The sequence below is a fragment of the Nyctereutes procyonoides genome, unplaced genomic scaffold (genome assembly GCF_905146905.1).
Source record: "Nyctereutes procyonoides isolate TBG_1078 unplaced genomic scaffold, NYPRO_anot_genome, whole genome shotgun sequence".
In the NCBI taxonomy this organism is placed as follows: domain Eukaryota; kingdom Metazoa; phylum Chordata; class Mammalia; order Carnivora; family Canidae; genus Nyctereutes; species Nyctereutes procyonoides.
The window spans coordinates 85,086,301-85,099,517 of NW_026575140.1; the positions used below are offsets into that span (position 1 = coordinate 85,086,301).

The 13,217-nt window shown below is 38.8% G+C and overlaps 1 long non-coding RNA gene across 1 annotated transcript in view; it reads left to right on the plus strand.

Moving 5' to 3' along the window:
- Positions 1-13,217, plus strand: part of LOC129497112 (uncharacterized) — a 39,485-nt gene that overhangs the window by 5,690 nt on the left and 20,578 nt on the right. The window contains exon 2 of the long non-coding RNA XR_008661875.1: positions 1,667-1,819. This is a non-coding gene — a long non-coding RNA (uncharacterized LOC129497112). The remainder of the gene's footprint in view (positions 1-1,666; positions 1,820-13,217) is intronic.

Consider the following 13,217-nt stretch of genomic DNA (forward strand, 5'->3'; position numbering starts at 1 on the left):
CACACAAATGTCTATATTGGAGGGGAATCTATCTCAATTTTTTGAACTAAAAAAAAAAAAACAGTGAAGGGCCTTGTTGGTTAGGCTCAGATGAGATGCTTATCTCTAAACCAATCAATCCAAATCAAGGCAACAGGGACTATAAAAATATGTAGCTTTCATACCAGATGTGTGAATGCCGAGGAGCAGTTTCCAGGAGAACGGGGCATGCCAGGCAGACAGTCTCATAGTACAGTACACACATATTTCTCCCCATATATCCAATTTCATAAGTTCCCTCGTCCAACATAATGCAGTTTTATCACACAGAGCAACAGATAGCTTGCCTCATCAAAGAGAAACTATTCAAAAGCACGACCAGCTGCTACATTTGTCTCTGATTCCCAGAATCAACAGAATCAAGTCTGGATATGGTTGTACACAGTTTTGCAATCTATGGGCTAAAAGACAAATTTAATGACCCTCAAGACAGCAGGGGCACAACCTTTGCAAAGGTTCTAAAGTCCACTCCTGCCATGTGAGAAATTATCTTGGGGCAGAGGTAGGGAGAAGTAACGGGAGAGAGCTAAGGTCCATCACTCTGCTTTGGATAAGTAAGGTTCAAGTGGGGTAGGAGAACCATTCTACCTGAATATGGGTCATACAGCGTTCATATTCCTTTTTTCTCCTCCTGCATCAGCTTTCCTCACCTTTGGTGAGGGGATGAGGATCAGAATTGAGTTTGAGCCAGGGGTGCAATAGGCTGAAGCTCCATGGAACCAGCATACGCAATTGTCTATTAGAAGGATTGCAGGGGCAAGTATGCCCAGTCAGTAGCTATATTTCATAAACTAGCCTGATGAGTATCTATGGACCTGATCTAAATTTCTAGAGCAGAGTACAGCTGGGGCCAGAATGATATCATCTATGGATGGCTGATTTAAGACCTCATAGATGGTGAATACTTAGTGCACCTCAAGTATATTTAGTGAATTGTGACTATTTGGTACATCTTGGTTCTTCTTTTACTTTCTAGTTCAGAACATGTATGCTCTACTTATTTTTATATCTCTCTAGCATACCCCACATGTCATTTGCTTCTATACTGAGTTTCATCTAGCCTTCTTACATTTTGTTTTATTTATTTCCATAGCAGAACTGAAAATTTATTTATCTATTTATTTATTTGTTTATTTATTATAAGTAACCTCTACACCCAGCATGGGGCTTGAACTCATGACCCTGCGATCAAGAGTCCCATGCTCTTCCAACTGAGCCAGCCACGTGCCCCGAAAATTCTTACTAATACAGGAAATGCATACTACAAATTCAGAAATCATGCCTAGCTAAAATTGCCTTTGAAGATCTCCTGAATCGCCATAAAGCCAAATGTGTTGTATTTTCGAGCCATATCGGAGGCTGACAGGCTGTCTCTCAGTAAAGTCAAACACAGTGGATTTTTCCTCCCGTGTTGGAACAGATTGCTCATTCTTCTACCGAGCACCAGAGGAAGTTGTTGGTTTCTATTTAGGGACTCTAGGCTTGCACTCAGGCTGCTAGGTGGCCACGCCGTGAGAGCCTCGAAACCGAGACCTGCTGAGGACTGACTCATTTGTGTCTTCCATCTCCTGCTTACTCTGAGCAGTCACTTGCTGAGCGAAATGATCCAATGCTTCTTTCTCTCCAGGTCACTTGAAATCACGTGAATTGCATGTGTGAATGTTGTTCTGGAGTACAACAGATGTCAAGTGATGAAAGACAAACAGGATATCCATAACTCAAAACCCTGCAGAAAGAAGAAAAAAGAAAGCAGCCTAGAGTGGTCACTGGTCCAGATGAGGTAATGGAGAGCATAGGACCAGCAGATTTCACAGGTGTTCATTTGTTAACTCACCTCCTTAATAATGGAGTAAGTTCAGTACATGTGCCCCGGGTTCGGCCTGCTGGGAGGATTTTCCATGTTCATATCCCACAGGCCCATCCATCCCTGAGAAAGAGCTGGGGGCAATTCCTCTGAAGAGGGCTTGACTGTGTTAGTGGTGTTCTCTCTGTTGGTGAATATATTTGGGCTGCGGCTTGTCTTAAGGGTTAAGGAATAATCGACAGCTTCCTAAGTGGGGCTTGAGGGCTTTTTGGGTCAGTACTTCTTCTTTTTAAGATTTTATTTATTTAGTTGAGAGAGAGCTTGAGCAGCAGGTAGGAGCAGAGGGAGAGGGAGAAGCAGACTCCCTGCTGGGCAGGGAGCCCAGTGCAGAGCTCGATCTGAGGACCCTGGGATCCCAGGATCACGATCTGAGCTGAAGGCAGATGCTTAACTGACTGAGCCACCCAGGCAGGCACCCCTGGTCAGTGGTTCTTTTAAGACTTTATTTAGTTAACTGCTTGTTGCTTTCATTTTAGGGGACAGTGGGTTTGTTAATAACCTAATATAGAAGTCATTTATGGTGGGGAGTGTAAGATAATGATTTACCAAACCTGTAACAGATGGTCATCTTTGGATCAATGAAATATTGCCCAGTGATGGGTAATACAAAAATAGAATTCCCACAGTAGCCATCTGGAAGGGGGGAAAAGGTGTTCCCAATTCCCGTGTTTTCCTAACATGCCCTTGTAATCCTACTACGTTTTGCTCCTCAATCCGTTCTTTTATCCTCCTAGATGACTGTTTCCTGACATCTCTTCTGTCAACCCCCCATTACCTTTTTTCCTACTCCCATTCACAATTGATGACCGCTGTAACAGTAATTACATAAATTTAGTGGCTTAAAGCAACAACATGTATTGTCTTTTCATTCTCTGGGCCTTGACACACGTCTTGCTGGGTTAAAATCAAGGTGTTGGCAGGGCTGTCCCTTTCTGGAAGCTCACGGGGAGAATCATCTCCTTGCCTTTCCCACTTTCCAGAGACCACCTGTGTTCCTGGGCTGCTGGTCTTGTTCTTCCATCGGCAAACTCAGCAACTTTGTGACACTTTTTGCATCATCACCTGTTACCAGGTCCAATAATCTGTTTCCATCTTCCACTCTTTTTAGTAACAGTTTCATTGAAGTTCACATACCATACAATTTACCCACTTAAAATGTCCAATTCAATAGTTTCAGTGTATTCATGGAATTGTGCATTTTCCACCACAACCAGTTAGAGAACACTTTTCATCACCTCCAAAAGAAACCCTCTACACTTTCGGGGCCACCTTTTTTTCTCCACCCACAAGGCCTGGCCATCAATAATTGTTTTGTCTCTATGGATTTGCCTGCTCTGGACATTTAGTATAAATGGAATAATATGATATATACTCTATTGTGCCTAACTTCTTTCACTTAGCGTATTTTCACAGTTCATTCATGTTGTGGCATGTGTCAGTATTTATTTCATTCCCCTCTTCCACTTTTAAGGACTCTTCTAGAAATAAAATCCACTTGCTAAGGAGAAGAATTATTGTCAGCAGTGAAAGGAGAGAATAAGAATGGGAAAAATTGATGAATACCCATAAAAAAATAGAGCACACTAACACTTTTATTTTATTTTATTTTGTTGTTCTGTTAGTTACTCGTTTCTGGTTGTTGACAAAATTCCCAAAGGATCGATCTCAACTATAAAAAGAGTTTTAAGATTTGATTTGCCACAGGCAAGATATATATTAGGAGTCCCTCTTTGCTTCAAAATGAAAACCAGTTTGGAAAGCTTCCAGGTTTATCAATAATTGGTTTATTCTCAGAAGCCTTATTACATGCAAGGTGGAGGGGGCAAATGCTCTATGGTTTGATTTTGATGTTGCATAGAGGAGCTGCTCCATGCCTTAAGTTACCCTGAGTTGGAAGGAGTATCCTTACTTCTACAATAGTATACTACATTTAGACATCAATTCTTTTAATTTAAGGCAAATTCTCCTTTCTATTTAGTGGGATCACGGATCAATAGCTGTACATCATGCATTTTTCCTGAATTCTGCAACTAAATAGCCATCTGTCTCTGCCCCTCAATCACTTCAAGTGCAAAATTTCCAAATAAAAATGATCTGTATTGCCCTAGACCTATTTCTTCCCCTGAGTTTCTCATTTCAATGACTTGTACTTCCATTCACCAGATTTTCCAAGGTAGAAACCTGAGTCTTCCCATCATGCGTCCCTAACGGTAGCTGATCTCCTGAGTCCTTATCGGGAACATTTATTAACTGCTAGTCTCCATGGCCATTACCAGCACCTTAGTTCAGACCCCTCTCCAGTTCTCACTTCTGTGACTGGGGGGTTGATCCCCTCTTCTGTCCATTCTCCACAGTGTAGCCAATGAGGGCCATTTAAAGACCCAACTGATCACCTGATTTCTCTTTCTAAAATCATATACAGGGGCACCTGGGTGGCTCAGTGATTGAGCATCTGCCTTCGGCCCAGCGCATGATCCTGGGGTCCTGGGATCAAGTCCTGCATCGGGCTCCCCATGGGAAGCCTGCTTCTCCCTCTGCCTCTGTCTCTGCCTCTCTCTGCGTGTCTCCTGAATAAATAAATAAAATCATATACAGTACTCATTGCCCTTACAATAAAGTATAAGCTCCCATATGATGTAAGATACTCATTTTCTGAACCTTACCCAGCTCTCCTTTTTCCTCTCTTTACCCAACCATCACCAATATTATATATTATCATATTTCCCCAATCTGCTCATATTCTCTTTACTGTCTTTTTACGTATTGTTTCTCTTGACTGAGAAACTCTTTTCCCCTTTCCCCTGGCTAACTCATATATGCTGAGACTCAGCTTAGTCACTAATATCCTTTGGAAAGGTTGTTTCCAGGTATTTCCTGCTGGAGCTAAATACTCCTACTTATGTGCTTCATAAATTCCATGCACATACCAATATCATGGTACTTATCACATAGTTTTGTCTGTTAATTTTACTTTCATGCTTTTCCAGGCAGATTACAAAGTCCTTTATGACAGAGACTATTTTTTGTGTCTCTTTGAAAGCCGAGGACCTATCATACCAGAGAGCTGACAATTGGTTAGTATTCAATAAATTTTGGTTGAATAAAGGGAAAAAAATTAGATGACACTTAATGGGTAGTTTGGGAGGGCTATGAAAACACATTTCATCTTCCATATAGTTAAAAAATATTTTTATTGTGGTAAGATGCATATGACAGAAAAATTACCGTTTTAAACATTTTTAAGTATACAATTCAATAACATTAAGTACATTCTAATTGTTGTGCAACCATTACCACTAACCCTTTCCAGAACTTTCCAGAACTCTTTCATTAGAACTCTTTCATTAGCCCAGACAAGAAACTCTGTATACATCAAATAATAACTCCCCATTCCACCCTGCCCACAGTCCTTGGAAACTTCTATTCTACTTTCTGTTTCTATGAGTTTGCCTATTCTTGGGTAACTCATTAAAGTGGAATCATGTACTATCTGTCCTTTTGCATCTGGCTCATTTCACTTAGCATAGTGTTTTCAAGGTTCATTCATTTTTTGCATCTAAGAAACATTCCATTGTTATGTAGATGTTCATTTTGTTTATTTGTCATCTTTTGATGGACACTGGGAGTGTCTCCGTTTTTAGCTATTGTAAATAATACTGCTCTGAATATTGGTATACAAGTATCTGTTTGAGTCCCTGGTTTAAATTCTTTTGAAGATATACCTAGAAGTGGAATTTCTGAATCATACGGTAGTGTAGTTTATGTTTCCCTTTGTGAGGGACCATCATAACTGGTTGACAAAGTGGCTGCACTTTACATTCCCACCAGCAATGAACCAGGGTTCCCATTTCTCACATCCTCACCAGCAATTATTTTTTGTTTGTTTGTTTCTTTCTTCCCTCCTTCCCTTCCTAACAGTCATCCTTTCGAGTATGAAATAGCATCTCCTTGTGGTTTCAATTTGCATTTCCCAAATGGCTAGTGATGTTCAGCATCTTTACATGTGCTTGAGGGCCCGTTGTGTATCTTCTTTGGGTAAATGCCATTTCAAGTCTTTTGCTTCTTTTAGATTAGTTTGTTCATTCATTTCTTGTTGTTGTTGAGTTGTAGGAGTTCTTTATATATTCTGGATATAAGATATATGATTAGCAAATATTTTCTCTCTTTTGGTGGGTTACCTTTTCACTCTCTTGATAGTGTCCTTTGATTCACAGAAGTTTTTAATTTTAGTGGTCCAGTTTATCTATTTCTTTTATTGCTGTTGTCTGTGTTTAGTGTCTTAGCCAATGAAATCATTGCCAAATCCAATGTCGTGAACTTTTTTCTATATTGCCTTCTAAGTTTTTTTTTGTGTCAGCTCTTATGTTTAAGTCTTTGATCCAGTCTGAGTTAATTTTTCACATATGATGTAGAATAAGGGTCCAACTTCATTCTTTTGCATAGATATCCAGCTTTCTTCACACCATTTGCCGAAAGACTGCTCTTTCTTCATTAATAGTGTTGGCACTCCTTTTGAAAATCATTGGACTACATATGTGAGGTTTTATTTCTGGGGTCTCTATTGTATACGTTTGTATTTATACCAGTGCTACACTGTTTTGATTACTGTGGCTTTATAGTAAGCTTTGGAATCAAGAAGTGTGAGTCTTCCAACTTCATTTTTCTTTTTTAACATTGTTTTGGCTATATGGGATCCCTTGAGATTCTCTGTGAATTTTAGAGTGGATTTTCTATTTCTGCAAAAATGTCATTGGGATTTTGGTAGGAATATCATTGAATCTGTAGATTGCTTTTTGGTAGTATTGATATCTTTTTTTTTTTGGTAGTATTGCTATCTTAATGACATTAAGTCTTCCAGTCCATAAATGTGGGATGTCTTTCCACTAATTCCTGCCTTTGATTTCTTTCAGCAACATTTTATAGTTGTGAGCACACACTTCTTTTGACTTCTTGGTTAAGTTTATTCCTTTTTTTTAATTTTTATTTTTTGGTTAAGTTTATTCCTAAACATTTTATTCTTTTTGGTGCTATTTTAAATAGGATTTTCTTTTTAGGTTTTTTTCGGCTATTATATAGAAATGCACCCTTTATGAATGTTGGTTTTGTATCCTGTAAATTTTCTGAATTTGTTTTTTAGTTCTAACAGTTTTTTTTTGTGTGTAGATTCTTTAATGTTTCTACATATAAGATCATGTTGACTGTGAACACAGATAGTTTTACCTTTTTTTTCCAATTTAGATACCCTTCCTTCCTTCCCTCCTTCCTTCCTTCCTTCCTTCCCTTCCTTCCTTCCCATTTTCTTCTTTCTTCCTTTCTTCTTCTTCTCATCATTCTCTTCCTTCTCCATCGTCCTCCTCCTCTTCTTCATCTTCCTCCTCGTCCCCTTCCTCCCCCCCCTTCTTTTTTGCCTAGTTACTCTGGCTAGAGTTTTCAATACTATTTTGAATAGAAGTAGCAAGAAGTAGGCATCCTTGTCTTGTTCCTGATCTTAGAGAAAGTTTTTCAGCATTAAGTATATTAGCTGTGGAGTTTTCATGTATGGCCTTTATTGTCTTGAAGAAATTTTTTTCTATTCCTAGTTTATTGATTGTTCAAAAGGGTATTGAATTTTGTCATACTTTCTCTGCATCAATTGTATTTCCCCCCTTCATTCTATTAGTTCTGTTAATATTGTATTTTACATTGGCTGATATTTGTTTATTGAACTGTCCTTACATCCCAGGAATAAAACCCACTTGGTCATGGTATATAATCCTGCAGAATATGGTTTGCTAGTTTCTTGAGGACTTTTGCATCAATATTCATAAGGGATGTTGGTCTGTAGTTTTCCGGTAGTATCTTTGTTTGGCTTTAGGTAGTATTCCCTCCTCTTCATTTTTTAAAAAAAGAATTTTAAAGGGATTGATTAATTCTTCTTAAATGTTTAGTAAAATTCATCAGTGAACCTCCTGATCTTGTGCTTTTCTTTGTTGAGAGATTTTGATTCCTGACTCAGTACAACAAATTAGGTCTAATCAAATTTTTTTCTTTCTTCATGAGTCAGTTCCGGTAGGTTGTGTCCACTTCATCTAGTTTATCCAGCATGTTGGCATTATTCATAGTATTCTCTTATAGTTATTTTTATTTCTGTAAAATTAGTAGTAAACCTCACTTTTTTTCTTATTTAGAAATTTGGGTTTTCTCTCTTTTTTTTCTTAACCAATCTAGCTTAAGAGTTGTCAATTTTGTTGAGCTTTTCAAAGAACCAATTTTGGTTTTGTTGATTTTCTTTGCTTTTCTATTCTCCATTTTAATTATCTCCGCTCCAGTCATTATTATTTCCTTCCTTCTGCAAATGTTGGGCTTCTCTGTCTTTTCTAGTGTCCTAAGGTATAAAGTTAGGTTATTAATTTTGATATTATTCTTTTGAAAATGTTTTTATATTTGTAAATTTCCCTGTTAAAATTGCTTTTGCTGCATCCCATAAATTTTTATATGTTGTGTTTTCATTTTCATTTTTATCAAGGCATTTTCTAATTTCACTTGTGATTTCTTCTCTAACTCATTGGTTGTTTAACAATGTGTTCTTTAGGGTCACCTAGGTGGTGCAGTCAGTTAAGCATCTGACTCTTGGTTTTGGCTCAGGTCATGATCTCAGGATTGTGAGATCAAGCCCCATGTAAGGGTCTGCTTAAGATTCTGTCTTCCTCCCACTCATATTCACTTGCACTCTCTCTCCCTCAAATAAATATATAAATAAGTCTTTTTTAAATTTTTTATTTATTTATGATAGTCACAGAGAGAGAGAGAGAGAGAGAGAGAGAGAGAGGCAGAGACACAGGCAGAGGGAGAAGCAGGCTCCATGCACCGGGAGCCTGACGTGGGATTCGATCCTGGGTCTCCAGGATCGCGCCCTGGGCCAAAGGCAGGCACCAAACCGCTGCGCCACCCAGGGATCCCCTAAATAAGTCTTTAAAAAGGAGTGTCTTCTTTAATTTCCACATATTTTTTATTTTTTAAACTTTCCTTCTGTTTTTGATTTCTAGTCTCATTCTATTTTAATAAGAAGATGCATTGCATGATTTCCACTTTTAAAAATTCATTAAGAATTGTTTGGAATGAATACACACATACACACACACATATATTTGGCTCTGCTAGTTAGTGCATATGTGTTTATATTTGTTATATCTTTTTGATGAGTTGACCGTTATATCAAGATATAATGTCCTAAACCCTGAAGAGCCAGAGAATGTTGAAAAAGAAAACCAAAGCTGGGGGCATCACAATGCCTGACTTCAAACTATATTACAAAGCTGTAATCATCAAGACAACATGATACTCGCACAAAAACAGACACATAGATCCATGGAACAGAATAGAAAACCCAGACATGGACCCTCAACTCTATGGTTAACTAATCTTTAACAAAGCAGGAAAGAATAGCCAATGGAAAAAAGATACTCTCTTCAATAGATGGTGTTGGGAAAATTGGACAGCCACATACAGAATGAAACTGGACTATTCTCTTACACCATACACAAAGATCAACTCAAAGTGGATGAAAGATCTAAATGTGGGACAGGAATCCATCAAAATCCTAGAAGAGAACACAGGTAGTAACCTCTTTACCTCAGTTGCAGCAACTTCTTGAAAGACACATCTCCAAAGACAAGAAAAAAAGCTATGATGAACTATTGGGATTTCATCAAGATAAAAAGCTTCAGCACAGCAAAGGAAACACTCAACAAAACTAAAAGACAACCTACAGAATGGGAGAAGATATTTGCAAAAGTAATATCAGATAAAAGGCTAGTAGCCAAGATCTGTAAAGAACTTATCAAACTTAACATCCAAATAACAAACAATCTAGTCAAAAAATGGGCAAAAGACATGAACAGACATTTGTCCAAAGAAGACCTACAGGTGGCCAACAGACACATGAAAAAATGCTCCACATCACTTGTTATCAGGGAAATACAAATCAAAACCACAATGAGATACCACTTTACACTGGTGAGAATGGCTAAAATTAACAAGACAGAAAACAACAAATATTGGTGTGGAGAAAGGAGAACCCTCTTACACTGTAGTGGGCACGAAAACTGGGACAGGCACTCTGGAAACAGTGTGGAGGTTTCTCCAAAAGTTAAAAATAGAGTTACCCTACAACCCAACAATTGTACTACTGGCTATTTACCCCAAAGATACAGATGCAGCGAAATGATGGGACACATGCACCCCAAAGTTCATAGCAGCAATGTCCACAATAGCCAAACTGTGGAAGGAGCCATGATGTCCTTCGACAGTTGAATGAATAAAGAAGATGTGATATCTATCTATCTATCTATCTATCTATCTATCTATCATCTATCTATCTAATGGAATATTGCTCAGCCATCAGAAAGGATGAGTACCTACCATTTACATTGACATGGATGGAACTGGAGGGTATTATGCTGAGTGAGGTAAGTTAGTTGGAGAAAGAAAATTATCATATGGTTTCACTCATATGTGAAATATAAGAAATAGTGCAAGGGACCATAAAGGAAGGAGGGGAAACCGGCGGGGGGGGGGGGAGTAGAGAGGAAGACAAACCATGAGAGACTCTTGACTCAGGGAAACAAACTAAGGGTTGCAGAAGGGGAAGTTGGTGGGGAGATGGGGTAATTGGATGTTGGGCATTAAGGAACGCACATGATGTGATGAGCACTGGGTGTTATACTCTATGTTGGCAAATTGAATTTAAAGAAAAAGATAAAATTTCCTGAGGTACCGATGGCTTGGTCAGTTAAGCATCCAATTCTTGGTTTTGTCTCATGTCATGATCTCAATTACTGTCTAGCATCCTTTCATTTTAACTTGAGGGACACCTTTTAGCATTTCTTGTAAGGCATTATCTAGTGATAGTGAATTCCCTCAACTTTTGTTTATCTGGGAATTCTTCATTTCTCCTTTATTTTTCCAGAAAAGTTTTGATGTTTATAGAATTCTTGGTTGACTGTGTTTCTCTTTCAGCACTTTAAACATTTCATTCTATATTCCTCTGGCCTCCAAGGTTTCTTGTGAAAAATTGGTTGATATTCTTATTGAGGATCCCTACTGTTTGATGCTGGTTCACTTTTGTCTTGCTGCTTTCAAGATTCTCTACTTTGAACAGTTTGCTTATAATGTGTCTCAATTGGCTCTTTTTGAGTTTATTGTACCTAGAGTTCATAGGGCTCCTTACAGTTGTAAATTTATGTATTCTTGCAGTTGTAAATTCCATGTATTTCATTAAATTTGGGATATTTTGGGCAGCCTGGGTAGCTTAGTGGTTTAGCTCCGCCTTCAGCCCAGGACCTGATCCTGGAGACCTGGGATCGAGTCCCATGTCGGGCTCCCTGCATGGAGCCTGCTTCTCCCCCTGCCTGTGTCTCTGCCTCTCTCTCTCTCTCTCTCTCTCTCTCTCTCTCTCTCTATGTATATATATATATGTCTCTCATGAATAAATAAATACAATCTTTAAAAAAATTTTGGATGGTTTTCCATTATTTCTTTAAATAGTCTTCCCCCCTCTTTTTTTTTCTTAATGATTTTATTTGTTTATTCATGAGAGACACACAGAGAGAGGCAGAGACATAGGCAGAGGGAGAAGCAGGCTTCCTGAGGGGAGCTTGATGCAGGACTTGACCCCAGGACCCTGGGATCACGACTTGAGCTGAAGGCAGACGCCTAACCACTGAGCCACCCAGGCGTTCCTTTCTTTCCCATTTTCTCTTTTCTTTTCTAGGACTCACATAATGTATGTGTTGGTATGTTTCATAGTATCCCACAGATCCCTTAGATTCTGTTCACTTTTCTCCATCCTTTTTGTTTCTGTCCCTCAGACTCCGTAATTTCAATGGTCCAATTTTCAGGTTTCCTGATTTTTTTCTTCTATTTGCTGAAATCTGTCAGATCTCTCTAGTGAATTTTTCATTTCAATTATTGTAATTTTCAGTTCCATAATTTCTGTCTGGCTTCTTTTTTATAATTTATGTCTCTGTTGATATTTTCATTTTTTAAAAAGTATTTATTTATTCATGAGAGAAGCAGAGACATAGACAGAGAGAGAAGCAAGCTCCTTGAAGGGAGCCTGATGCGGGACTTGATCCCAGGACAGTGGGATCATGATTGGAGCCAAAGGTAGATGCTTGGGACTCCTGGGCGGCTCAGCCAGGCTCCCCAAGGGGAGCCTGCTTCTCCCTCTGCCTATGTGTCTGCCACTCTCTCTATGTCTCTCATGAATAAATTAATAAAATCTTTAAGAAAAAAAAAGAGATGCTCAACCACTGAGCCACCCAGGTGCCACCGATGTTTTCACCTTGTTTGTACATCCAGTTTTCTTTAGTTCTTTATCCATGTTTCCCTTTAGGTCTCTGAGTATATTTAAGTTTTTCTGGCAAGTCTAATGTCTGAGCTTTCTCTGGAATGGTTTCTGTGTACTTTGTTCCATTGAATAAGCTGTGTTTTTCTATTTTTATCTAAACCTAGTGATTTTTTGCTAAAAAATTAGAATTTAGCTGTTAAAAATACGGTAACCTCTGGAGATCACATTCTCCCCTTCCCCGAGGGGTTGATTTTGTGTGTGTGCATTGTTAAAGGCTGTAGTAGTCTGTATTTTTTTAGTGTTTTCCTAACTATTTTTGCAGAGGCTAATCTATTCCTTGTCATATATGATCACTGAAGTCTCTGTGCCTCTATTTTGATAGAGATTTCCTTGAATCCCAGGACTCTTCCAGTGTTTTCAGATTGGTTTTATGCTAGGGTGTTCCCCCAGTACTTAGCGAGGCTTGTTCTGAGGCTAGCAATTAGCCTGAGGTGAAAGCTTACCGTTTTTTTCAGATCCTTCCTGAGCATGCATCTTGCTTGGGTGTGCTTGTTGCTTCCTAAATTCGCCCATATATTAATTTCCCCTTAATTTCTCAGTTGCACCCTGGCTTTTCTTTTGGGCTTTGGATAGTCTCTTGTGTTTCCACCTGTAATCTCTTCCCCCAGAAGTCTGTGGAACTGTAGTCATATTGCAAATTTGAGTTGTATCCATTGCTTTTCCTGTATTATTTCCGAGTTAGACATAAGGGTGACGAGCTCCTTGCATCAGTCCTTCAGGTATCCACCAGACAATTTAGAACGGATGTACACAATCATTTGCAAATAGGGTCTTCTCTGCTCCTTCCAATTTGAGGGATAGTACTGGGAACTAGGCTGCTATCACTTCAAGACCAAAACCACTGCCATGCTGGGGAGGGGCAGAGCAAGGGTGAGTAAAAATACCACAAAACTTTCTTACTGTTTGAAGATTGCTTTCTTTTTT